Source organism: Heptranchias perlo, chromosome 14 (assembly GCF_035084215.1).
Source record: "Heptranchias perlo isolate sHepPer1 chromosome 14, sHepPer1.hap1, whole genome shotgun sequence".
Lineage (NCBI taxonomy): Eukaryota > Metazoa > Chordata > Chondrichthyes > Hexanchiformes > Hexanchidae > Heptranchias > Heptranchias perlo.
Window position 1 is genome coordinate 45,349,737 of NC_090338.1, and position 13,989 is coordinate 45,363,725.

At 40.8% G+C, this 13,989-nt stretch overlaps 1 protein-coding gene across 2 annotated transcripts in view; it reads right to left on the minus strand.

The window, feature by feature from the left end:
• LOC137332132 (complexin-2) overlaps positions 1-13,989 on the minus strand; it is a 225,138-nt gene that overhangs the window by 76,158 nt on the left and 134,991 nt on the right. The window lies entirely within an intron of this gene.

A 13,989-nucleotide genomic window follows, 5' to 3' on the forward strand; every position in this document is an offset into this window, starting at 1 on the left:
GCAAAGAGAAGCTTAGAGAATGCAAAATTCTGTGCCACATACCATGATTGAAGCAGAGTCCATAAATTCTTTTCAAAGGGAATTAGATAGTTTCTTGAAAAAGTGGAATATTAACTAGTATGGGGAGTGAGCAGGAGAGTAGGATTAGACTAATCACTACCTATGGAATACTGGCGCAGACTTGATGGGCTAAATGGCCTATTTTTTGTGCTGTAACAATTTATGATTCTATGAATGTAGATGTACAAAATACTTTTTTTAAAAATAAGCAAACAAATAAAAAGTATTTACTTTAAAAATCATTTAAGTATCATAATTCGTCCACTGGTACTCAAAATAATGAAGTGATCCAAGATGGTGTTCTAATTATACAAGGTTAATGAAATCCTGCATTCAATTAGTCAATCTGTAACTGCTCATGCATATTACAGTGAACATTACTCTAGGTGGAGCACTTTAAATGTAAAGTACATTCCTCCTTATGTCTTTCACGGTTTCTGATTCTTAACCAACTCCTGGGCCTTGAAAATAGCCTAATACTGAAAGCCTGGTGTTTGATAAAAGTGAATTTATTCCATTAGTGTTACAGCCAGGTCTCATCAGGGATAGTTCCAGAGAACGATGGAATTAAACAGTTTCCATTTCTACCTGAATTCGCGACCAGAATTTATTGTATGAACTGGTACCACCTGGTTGCTACCAGTTTAGATAGTGTACTGTGGCTCCCAAAAGACATGGAAAAATAAAAACACTATCAAATTCCATTATTTCTGGGAAAGTTCTCTGTGATAAAACTTGGCAGCAATGTCAAATGAGCACACCCACATTAAATATCACCCTGCTGATTGCTTTGGGCTAATCTTTCAGTACAAGACTATTCTTCAGAGTCAGAAGTTGGTTGAAAATAAAAGCCCGTGAAATACATCACAGCTGAATCTGGTCTTGGCCTCACTCAGTCTTCTTCCAAGTAGCAAGGTAATTGGACAGTGACCTGGAATGGAAACCTTGGCCACATTTTCACTTCTCTAACCTATGGAGACTAATTACAATGGTCTTGTGCCACAGTGAAAGGGCTTCACCAACAGTGATATTGTCCTTTTAAATGGTGTCCCACTGTCAGAAATATTGACAATATTGGGCACTTATACCAGTCTGATTGCTAGTAAAGATTAACATGAATGTAGTTACCAGATTTAGATGAAAATTTTTTATATTTGAATACTTAATTATTCAACAGTAGTATTCACTAATCAGATATGTATTGAAGTAGTCCTAATTATGTTATGTGGAAGTAAGATAACTAATTGCAATGGGTGAGATTATTTTTGTGACTTTTAAAATTTGATTTACTGTCAGAGTATACTTAGGTGAAATAAGATGGACCATATGATGACTGTACATTCCCTGGGGTGATAAATATGCTGCAGAACAGAGACTGGCACCCTTTCAGGCAGCAGACAGGCTGTCAAGGTGACCCACCGACAGCCTTCACTCGTACAATAATCTAAGTATAGATATTATTGAACATTCAAGCTCACAGCTAAGTACACAATTGAGGATACTTTGTCTATTCTGTTGTGTTACCAATTTATCCTAGTACAAACGAAAACTTTTAACATCTGAATTAATCTTCTGTTCTCTTTCCAATACAGTACTTCAGAGCATTTGGATTATTAACTGTAAAGGTTCATGTTTAATAAAATATCACAACATGTATCTTATTAAGTCAAGTACTATAGAAAACTTGTATTCTCTGTTTATGTAACCCAGTTAATAGCCATGAAGTCACAAAGAGTGGAACAAAAAATGATATATTGACCTTTACTCTAATAGTGCTACTGCTGACATTTTGCAACTGTCTAAACTGACATCACCAACATTCTCAATCCCATTAATGAGTTATTTACTCTGCAGTATTGTTGCAATGTGGGGACTGGACTAATTGTGTGCTCACCATGGTGAAGAATGTTTATGTTGGGCAATGAAATACTTTCTCTGCTCACAGTCTGCATCAAAGATAATCAGATCAGGTAAAACACAGAAATCTGCAGAGCAAACCTACATCAGTGTGAGCTTTTTCCATTTTCCAGATTAGCCATCTTTCTGGCATCTCCTAGTGAGATTGCTGGTTTGGTGCTAGTTTTCAGCAGTGGATCTATGGCCCACTAGGAACTGAATACAAACTTTGACCCTTTTTTTTATTTCAAGAACTGTTACTTGTTTATGTAAATGTTACTGTTTATAATTTAAATTGCAACCTTATTGAGAATATAAAAGTAGTTAAGAGCATTATAAAAAGGAAGGCTTCTCTGTTTTGATTCTGAAATGTTTTCCATTTTCTCTCCAATTGGGCCATTTCAATGGCACAGTCTTGCCTGCAGAAATTTCCATGGACACCATTAACACATCTCTCATTACTTAGATAGTCAGGAAGAACAGCTGAGCAGTGTGAAAAGAATCCCCCTCCAACTGGTTTTCCCTCCTGGCCCCATACAACTCCACAAAGAAAAGAGAAACACACCTGTATTTTTTGTGATTAAACAAGTTTTATTGATATTTCAGATAAATAAAGAGATCAAGTCATAGAGATTCTAGGGTTACACAATTAGAGTTACAACAATGTCAAAAATATAGACCTGTAAATGTGATATTACCCCCAAAGCATGTTAACAAGCAATGTTTAACAAAGGAGATAAGGAATTCCCACAGACACAGGGTGGGTGAATGTGACAGCTACAGCTACAGTAACGTCTCTGTTCAGGAATGCCTGGTGAGTGGCACAAACCATGGAAGTAAATGCCCCAACATGTCCTCTAGTGGAATCCACATTAGTGTTTGGATTCAAAGTCAAGTCTATTAGTTCGGAGTCTAATGCTCTGAATTTAAAGATAAATACATTACTAATATGATTCTATTAAATATTCCAGAAAGTTGAGGAAAATGGCCTTCCTCAGTCATAAGTATCTTGTGACATTGCTGCTAGCACCAACATTCGTGTAGGATGTTAAACCAAATCCTTTCTACCTGTTCCGGTGGACAATACACAACCTATAGCATTAGTTACAAATACCACGAAGAAGCATATTTTCCTAGCCAATATTCCCCTCAACTGCTAAGACTAAAAACATATGATTTATACAATCTCATTTGGCTACCTTCTCCTAGTCCTCTAATAACTAGATAAATCTCTTAATTGTTAGGTATAAGGAGTCATACTTCTACACTGTGGGGTGCAAAAGGAATCAGTGTTCAGTTATATGCCAAATGCTAAGGGAGGTATTGTTCATAAGTTATTTTGACATAGCATGAAAAATAGATGAGGGTTTATTAAATGCAGGCCGTGCTTTCTTTATTTTCTGATGTCTTCAAAATATTTACAAAAATAAATCATTGTTTAATTGGATTAAAATATGGTGCATGCTTATCATGTATATGCAGTTCAAACAGCTGTAGGGAATTAGGCTAAAAAAATTGTATACAGTGGGAGCTGAGAGACTCAGATTAACACATAATGCTCATCAGTATTACAGGTACTTCTTCTGGTTACCATTTGATAGAATTGGCTGTGACTAGGGATAACAAGGCGTTGTTATTAGCAGGTCAGGATATGCTAATTTTGCTTCTAATTGAGTAAATGTATTTTAAACATTTAAGTTAAAATCTTTAGGATTCTGAAGTAATCATGTTCATGATAAAAGGCCTTTGAGAGAACAGCACTCACTCCATTTGCCAAGAATAGTTGCTGAATGACGAATCTGTTGGTTCTAAATTACTGTAAAAGGGACTGGCTATCTTTGAGCATTAAATGACCCGAGTGACTTGCTTATATTTGTTTTTTCTCTCAGATCATATAACCCCTTGATTTCTCCCTCATCTTGACATTTCATCTACAAAGTGAACAGTGAGAATAACAAACTGAACAACAATATCTATGGACTCAATAGTTACTCAAATCTATATTTTAGCTATGATTTAATTTTTTTCTCTTTTCTGCTCTCATGGAAGAACTGATAACTTCTATGATTCATCCTTGGACAGAGAGCAGACAGTGTCCCAACAGTTGCCAGTGCCACTAGCTCCAAGACCAGCTGATGGGAAAGAGAATTGTACTTGATATTTCTCTGTTCTGGTTTGGAGAGTTACACTGCTGTATGATGCCTGCCGAATAGAAACTGCTGAATAGACTGAGACTTGAACTGTTTGGTGGGATGGCATTGCTTCTTCTACATACGCTGCTGTAGAGCTTCAGGTTGGAATATATCTTTATGTATATTGCAGCTACATATTCTGTTGATTTTTCCCCTCTTCTTGCTATGTCCTCCCTCCACTCAGTCTCCTTGAGCAGTACTTTACTGCAACACAGTACCACTCTGTGCTCAGTGACACATTGGCTACAGGGCAACATGCACTCTCTCAGTTTTCCTCCCTGCTATCGGGAAGTGTCCCACTGGGCAGCCCAGTCAGGAGCTGACAAAACTCATTAGAAGTGTGGAAGCTGAAGCTGTGACTATGGGAGTGTGAAGCAAGCATCTTAACCCTTAGGATACAAAAACAATTCCTTTTCTTTATTATTTAAAGGGGCTGTGTTATCAGGAGTCCATTGCTTGACAACCAAACATCCCTAAGAGATCAGTGAATTCCTAATCTGCAGTAATCTTTTCAATAACTATTTCTAAAGAATTTAAAGTATTATTTCTAGAATCTCCACATGGAGGTGGCACAATTTGAATACATCATTAATAAGATTGTAGCTGGCAGATCCATAGCATCCTTTCATCTGCTAATGGGCAATTCTAATAGATAGCAACAAAAGATTTTAACAGGCTGAGATGGAGGCACAACTCTTTTTCCCACTGGCTCCTTTCTTTCCAAGAAAACAAAGTTGGGGGTGGGGAGGGGGCAATCTTCCTGGCACCCCCCCCCTACCCCTGCGCTGGACAGGAGTGTTACTGCTGTAATGCAGGGTGCCTGTCCAGGCCCAGGAGCACTGGTATTTCCTATCCCAGGCTGGCATCCCTGGCATAGGCTTGTCCTTGGCAGGATCTAGTGATAGCAGAAAGGGGAAGAAATTAAAGCTCAGCTGCAGAGGCCACCATTCCCAGCTGGACGGTGAGCAGCAGCCGGTCGTTTGCAAGGCCTGAAGATCTGCTATTTAATAAGGAGAAATTTGTAAACTTATCTTGGAGCTCCTCTTTGACTTGCTGCTGGAGCCCTCAGGCCCTCTGGTTTCAGGAGTGGGGGGCGTTGGTCATAACCTCAATTTTGAGTGCCACTGTATCCCGGCACCCCGGAGGAACCCCATAAATCCCAGGGTAATGGGAAGTGGATATGAATGGGCATTCCTCAGGGGCAATATTCAGGAAAATCGACCTCGTTATCTTTGTGATAGATTGCTACGAAAATAACCATTTTGTAGTACAATCCTAACAAATACTTATTTCAAGTTCCATATTAGTGACAGTTATTGCATATAGTAGCATAGGAGCTGTACCAACACCACCCTGACATCGAAGACAAGTCAATTATTATACGACTGCAACCCGTTACACCTGGTTTCTTTAGACGTGATTGTGATGGACAGAAATATTTTACAGCTTATCCTTTGAGACTGAAACCTTTGAGAATATTTCTGCAGCTTATATGCATGTTTTATATGCATGTTGTTTTAAAGCTTTTTACACCATGAAATGCTTACATAAAAAAAGCTACATCGGAGATTAGCACATGGCCTCTGAAGGGAAATAGAACAGAAAGTGATTTTAATTGCAACAGGGCAAGTTGTCGTATTGCTATTTAAAAAGTTGTCATTACAAAGCTTAGAGGTGCTGATAAGATCACACTTTCAGTTATAGTGAAGGTGCTGCATAAGTACATCTGCATCTTTTTACACAATATTCAGGAACAGACTTTTTCCCTCAAGAAGCAACGATCTAGAAATACATATGTTATTTTGTTTCACACGTACGTGATTTTTTTAAAACAGATATATAAATGGCAATGAATAGCTTTGGATTGTCTTTTAAATTGGCCAGCCACTCTTTGTTTGCACTTCAGTCTGGTAAATAAACCTTCCACAAGTCACTGAAAGTACAAATTTACCTGATCCTGATGCTGCATTGATTACCACAGCATATCAACATAAAGAATGGCACCTGGGCAAGAGCAAAACTGTGTCTTAGTGTTGTAGTGACAATGATACTAACAGCCACTGCACAATTTCTGCGCATGTCTATTGTCTTAAATGAATGGAATTTCACAATAATAATCACATAAGTCAGGGCCTTTAGCTACTATTTATTTGTAATACTTGTGTATCTATGTATCATGTATGCAAGCATATGTGTTTCACTCTGCTCTGAGTTAGTCATCTCTTCCACTTCATATACACTTTGGTATCACATAACGTGGCATGATGAGGACTGAATGTAGTTCAGAAGAAATGGTCAGACTGGATAATGATGCTTAGGAAACGAGGTCACTACATCTAATATTAACTAAAACATTGCTACTGCTTGGAAGGTGAGATGTGCAAAGTCTGTTGGAAGACAGAGATATAAAGAAGTTTAATGTTTCTTGAGTTCATTCTCTCTTTCATAGAATGCAGCAGATTGCAGCGAAAACAGAATGTGAAGAATCCTAAGGCAAGACCCCGTTGGTAGCTGATTAACAGACAGACTTAATACTATGACTGAGTATCTAACCTGTGAGGCCCTGTAGTGCAATTTAATCCCCTGCAGTGTGCCTACAAATCTTGCTTTCTGACTTCCATTGACTCGTTTGAATATTATGGGTCTTGCACTAAACCTGGACCAAGGGAATGGGTTACACTGAACCTAACCACTAATGCCTAACTAGACGCAACACTCACATATGTAATGGGTAAAACACAGGAATTAAAGAACAGATAGTTCCCTGTGTTTCTGTAATTAATTGCCATGAGGTCTTCAAAATTTTAAGCCTGAAAATTTTGTTGCTTGAAAATAAAGTATGGACATTTAATGTGTTTGCAATTCCTTTGTTACTAAAATGAAGGATCTAACTCATTTATTTTAAATACAATCTATAACCTGGTTATATTATTGCACAGCATCATTTCCAACCCTTCAATTCGACAGACTCCCACACCATTGGAATAATATTGTTCTCAATTATTAAATAGCTGGATAGGAGCTAAAATATCCAGTCAGCCAAGCAGCTAATTAACCTTTTAACTGCTTTAAATACCATTTGATATTTCAACAATATAAAGATTGTTGCTCCTGGGAATGACATTTATATTTACCATCGTACAGAACAATATCTAAAGATGAATTTATATAAAATAAAAGCCATTTTAAATCTGAATATAATTAAAATTGAATATAGTAATTTAGATTTGAAGAAGTAAAAAAAAAGGCAAAATTATATTAAGAATAATGAGAATGTATTACACTGAAGACTTCAGATGATATCCAAGTGAAAATGTTTGAAAATGTCACCTGAACCTAGGGATTAAATTATATCCAAAAGCTAGCTCCCTGATATTTGTATATGGCTGCAGAATGTTCTATCTTCTTGACATGTGAAAATATCTGGAATGGGAATCAATGCTGCAGGATTTTGCTGGATTTTGATACTGGCAGTCACTGCAGTATTGTTAGCATTTATTGTGCTTAGTGTATGTCATCTTTGTCCGGAATTTCTTGGACAGTTTCGGGGTAACTACGGCGTAAGAACAGAGTTGTGCCATTCTTTTCAGGCGTAACTGATTCATGCCAATTTTATGCTAAAACATCACTATGCGCAAATTTCCTCAATCATTTGCACCGAGTTATGTCTGCCGGAACCCCACTTAGATCATTAACATAGCTCCGCCCCCCCCAGTCCCCATGACAAAGACCAGCGAATGGAAGTTTCTGCAATTACACCCGTTCTGAATGGGCATAAATTTACACCTAAGATTTTAGGCACAGCAGGTCCTGAAGTCACTATTTCTGGCGTCTTATAGCAATTTAAAAAAATATATAAATATATTTTCAATTTCTTTGCTTTTTCATTTAAAATTTATGTTACATTAAAAGCAGAAAAGTTTCCACAATTGCATTTTCTTAAATTTGCTGTGCTTAATGTGTATAAATGATGATTTGATGGCTTGAAACTTTTCATGACATCCATAAGACAAAGACGGAGTTAAAGAAGATCGATGGTGTATCTTCAGCGCTTTCCTCAGGTCCTAATTGTTAAAGCTGATTTCCGCTTGTTTTATGACTGTTTTTACACTCTGGCATATGCTGATGAGATTCTCAAGAAATTTTGGCATAATTTGCCATCAACGAGATCAGCCTAGAAACTGGTGTAAATTGTGGCTTAATTTGATGTAAATCGGATCAAGGAAATGCTGGGCCATTGGCTTTAAGCAACAATGCTGTTTGTTAAATTATCATGCATTGGAGGACAGTCCTTAAATACTTTGGTTATTCAGAAAAAAGTAAAAATTGTTGGAATGGACCGATTTAGAGGAATATAGCATCTTCAGAATTTATTTGTTTTTCTTGTTATATACAAGCATACATGACTTCACAATCATTCTATATTAATACTCTGGAAATAGAATAAAAACATTTAAATATATAACTGAATGAAATATCATTGTCTAATCAGACATTTCATTACATTAAGTTAAAATACAGGTACATCCAAATTGGGACTGGTGGAACAGTAAACACACTGGCCCTGATATTTATGGGGAGGCGGGAAGGGTGCAGGGGAGGCCGTAATCGGCCAAAGAACCCGGCAAGGACGGGGACGTGGAGGCCCTTTCAATCCTAACAGCAGGGCCTCATTTAAACAAAGTGCTACAGCCTGGCCGGCGGGCGGGAGCGCAAGCAAGTGGCAGGAGGCCGCAGCTAGGGACCGTGAGGATAGTCCCCGGCAGTTAATGGGGTTCTGGGGTTCGGGGCTCCGGGCCGCGATCATGGGGGGGGGGGGGAATGGGGGCAGGGGCAGGGGCAGGGTTGTCAGCAATCGTGGCCGGGAAGGGGGGGGGGGGGTCCGTCAGCAATCAGGACCGGGGAGAGGGGAGTCCATCAGCAATTGGGGCTGGAGGAGGGATCTTAGTGATTGGGGCCGTGGGAGGGTATTGCCTTGATCGGGCCTAGGTGGGGGGTGTCGCCTTGATCGGGCCTAGGTTGGGGGTGTCTTGCTGCGATTGTTGCGGGGGGGCGAGGTGGGACCAGATCTGCATATTTAAAACAGGAACCCACTTTCGTCCTGTGGGTGTCCTGGTCGCCTGCTCAAAAATAACTGACACCCGTTATTTTAACTGCCCCCCTCCCCCCTACCGATTTCCACCAGGAGTGGACAGTTAAAATCGGTGCCATTGTCATTTCATCTCAGGGACCTGGATTCAATTCCAGTCCCATTGATGGATGACCGTCTCACTGCTTCACCAGCTGTAAGGGTCTTATGGAAATGAGCTTGGGTAGTCTCAGCCCAATTAATAATGGATGAAAGTTCACAGCACTAAACTGCCTCTATTTAGCACTAACCGGCATTAAATATTACTCACTGGCAGTGAGGATAATTTTCTTTGGCTGTGTATAAGGCACATTGGTAGAGTAGAATTGAGCTACTCTACATTTGGCCTGTACATACTGAACTTGCTGGTACTTAATGGTGACACTGAATGCTAAAAGGGAAAGAGTTACATTTCCCTAAAATATATTCTTTATTGTGATGATAAAAAAATCAAAAATATTGAATTAATATAAATCCAAACATCACATTGACAACGAATAAACTCAGGATTTAATATTCTTTGTGGAATAGTGGTATCATGGAATTAGAATCCTTGAAACAAAAAATGTAAATTAGTACAGACTAGTTACTCTGAATGTTACCTATTTTCTTTAACCTCAGTAACTTTTTATTGTCTGTCTGACTTACAGTAACTATACTATGATAAGGTGGCACTCTCCCATAAAACATAGCTGAATTTTCCATTTTGTTTCCTTTTAACGTTCCAGTGGATTTTTGTTGTATGACTTAGTTTATTATGATTACATTTACTCAGAAAATCTGGAGCTTGTGCTGTGCCAAACAACTCACAGAATATTCATACTGCAATTTAGTGTGATTTCATTTACCAGTGAGCGTTCGTTACCCTTGTCAAAATATACTGTATAGTGACATCTTGGTATGACAAAAAGGTAGCAATCTTCTTCAGAAAAATGAGTTTGGCAAATGCTTTCTAATTTGCTACACATATGCATCATCTCATTACTTGTGCTTGAAACCATTGTGGCATATGACTTTTCTAGTTCTATCTTCCCAAGCAAGAAAGGCTTAGCCAAATGCCTTATCAAGTAGATGGTATCCTTTCATACATTAAGTATGGAACAATTTTGCACATTTGATTATAGCAATTGAACAAACCTTGTCACAATATATTGAAGTAATATGTACCATATACTAAGTAATAGATAAGTACTCCAGGGAGAAAGGAATAGAAGGATATGCTGATAGGGTTAGATAAAGTAGGGTGGAAGGAGGCTCATGTGGAGTATAAACACTAGCATAGACTTGTTGGGCTGAATGGCCTGTTTCTGTGCTGTAAATTCTATATAATTATATATAAAATACTGGGGTACATTTTCTTCTTCGTAATCTGCTAAGCAGATTGCATGCCCTCAATAGAATCCACCTGATTTTTATTCTGTTGGTTTGAATGGAATTAAAATTAGATGGGATCTATTGAGGGTGGGTGATTTGCTCCACCAGCCCACTGTTCCAAAAAAGCTTTATTTTATGCTGTATAATTATTTTCTCCCTCATCTCCTGAAGGCACTGACTGTTGCTCAGGTCCAGTTCCACAGCTGATAACAGCCTTCCTGTACCTTGCCCAAATGCCCATCAGCCTAAAGAGGGAGTAGTAGCAGGCTATCGAACGGTGGAGGTCCTCACAACTGAGCCTGATCCTCTTCCCAACTGATGTCCATACATGCAAAATTCCTACAGGAGTCACCTAATAGAAGTAATGAGTAGGGACCTTGGCTGTTCATTTCCCCCTTCCTTACCCAGGAGTGCTGAGGCCAACTGTAGCACCACAACTCCTGCCCTAGATATGATCAGCTAAATCAGCACAGACTGAATTTAGGACCTTCTGGTTTGTATGATTTGTACCATACCATGCATGCAATCACTCACTAAGGCATCAAGGATATTTTTGTCATACTGATTTTGCCATCTGAATTGAGTTTTATGCTTTTCGGTTTATTTTTTTGCTATATGAACTAAAATATATATTACACACATGTATTAGTTTAATTAAGATGGTAAAACATCTGGTAGCATGTGTTTTTTAAAATTCGTTCATGGGATGTGGATGTCGCTGGAAGACCAGCATTTATTGCCCATCCATAATTGCTCTTAAGAAGGTGGTGGTGAGCTGCCTTCCTGAACCGCTGCAGTCCGTGTGGTGAAGGGTCTCCCACAGTGCTGTTAGGAAGGGAGCTCCAGGATTTTGATCCAGTGACGATGAAGGAACGGCTTTATATTTCTAAGTCAGGATGGTTTGTGACTTGGAGGGGAACGTGCAGGTGGTGGTGTTCCCATGCGCCTGTTGCCCTTGTTCTTCTAGGTGGTAGAGGTCGTGGGTTTGGGAGGTACTGTCGAAGAAGCCTTGGTGAGTTGCAGCAGTGTATCTTGTAGATGGTACACACTGCAGCCATGGTGCGCCGGTGGTGAAGGGATTGAATGTTTAGGATGGTGGATGGGGTGCCAATCAACCGGGCTGCTCTTGGATGGTGTCAAGCTTCTTGAGTGTTGTTGGAGCTGTACTCATCCAGACAAGTGGAGAGTATTCCATCTCACTCCTGACCTGTGCCTTGTAGATGGTGGAAAGGCTTTGGGGAGTCAGGAGGTGAGTCACTTGCCACAGAATACTCAGCCTCTGACCTACTCTTGTAGCCACAGTATTTATGTGGCTAGTCCAGTTAAGTTTCTGGTCAATGGTGACCCCCAGGATGTTGATGGTGGGGGATTCGGCGATGGTAATGCCGTTGAATGCCAAGGAGAGGTGGTTGGACTCTCTTTTTGGAGATGGTCATTGCCTGGCACTTGTCTGACGCGAATGTTACTTGCCACTTATGAGCCCAAGCCTGGATGTTGTCCAGGTCTTGCTGCATGCAGGCACGGACTGCTTCATTATCTGAGGGGTTGCGAATGGAACTGACCACTGTGCAATAATCAGCAAACATCCCCACTTCTGACCTTATGATGGAGGGAAGGTCAATGGTGAAGCAGCTGAAGATGGTTGGGCCTAGGACACTGCCCTGAGGAACTCCTGCAGTGATGTCCTGGGGCTGAGATGATTGGCATCCAACAACTACCAACTTTCTTTGTGCTAGGTATGACTCCAGCCACTGGAGAATTTGCCCCCTGATTCCCATTGACTTCAATTTTACCACGGCTCCTTGATGCTCTACTTGGTCAAATGCTGACTTGATGTCAAGGACAGTCACTCTCACCTCAGCTCAAGAATTCAGCTCTTTTGTCCTTGTTTGGACCAAGGCTGTAATGTGGACTGGAGCCGAGTTGTCCTGGCGGAACCCAAATTGAGCATCGGTGAGCAGATTATTAGTGAGTAAGTGCTGCTTGATCGTACTGTTGACGACACCTTCCATCACTTTGATGATGATTGAGAGTAGACTGATGGGGCGGTAATTGGCCAGGACATACCTGGGCAATTTTCCACCTTGTCGGGTGGATGCTGGTGTTGTAGCTGTACTGGAACAGTTTGGTTAGAGGCGTGGCTAGTTCTGGAGCACAAGGCTTCAGCACGACAGCTGGGATGTTGTCGGGGCCCATAGCCTTTGCTGTCCAGTGAACTCAGCCGTTTCTTGATAACACATGGAGTGAATTGAATTGGCTGAAGAGTGGCTTCTGTGATGGTGGGAATCTCGGGAGGAGGCCGAGATGGATCATCCACTTGGCAGTTCTGGCTGAAGATGGTTGCAAATGCTTCAGCCTTGTCTTTTGCACTCACGTGCTGGACTCTGCCATCATTGAGGATGGTGATGTCCATGGATCCTCCTCTTTCCATTCGTTGTTTAATTGTCCACCACCATTCACGACTGGATGTGGCAGGACTGCAGAGCTTTGATCTGATCCGTTGATTGTTGGATCACTTAACTCTGTCTACAGCATGCTGCTTCCGCTGTTTAGCATGCATGTACTGCTGCGTTTTAGCTTCACCAGGTTGGCACCTCATTTTTAGGTATGCCTGGTGCTGCTCCTGGCATGCTCTTCTACACTCCTCATTGAACCAGTTTTAATCCCCTGGCTTGATGATAATGGTGGAGTTAGGGACATGCCGGACCATGAGGTTACAGATTGTGCTGGAATACAATTCTGCTGCTGCTGATGGCTCACAGCGCCTCATGGATGCCCAATTTTGAGCTGCTAGATCTATTCTGAATCTATCCCATTTAGCACGGTAGTAGTGCCACACAACACGATGGACAGCATCCTTAGTGTGAAGATGGGACTTGGTTGCCACAAGGACTGTGCGGTGGTCACTCTTACCAATACTGTCATGGACAGATGCATCTGCGACAGGTAGATTGGTGAGGACGAGGTCAAGTGTGTTTTTCCCTCATGTTGGTTCTCTTACCATCTTCCGCAGGCCCAATCTGGCAGCTATGTCCTTCAGGTCTCGGCCAGTTCGGTCAGTCGTGGTGCTATCGAGCCACTCTTGCTGATGGACATTGAAGTCCCCCACCCAGAGTACATGCTGTGCCCTTGCTTCCTCTAAGTGGTGCTCAACATGGAGGACTCGTGATTCTTCGGCTGAGGGAGGGTGGGAGATGGTAATCAGAAGGGGGTTTCCATGTTTATTTTTGACCTGATGCCATGAGACTTCATGGGGTCCAGAGTCAATGTTGAGGACTCCCGGGGTCACTCCCTCCTGATGGTATACCATTGTGCCACCTCCTCTGGTGGGTCTGTTCT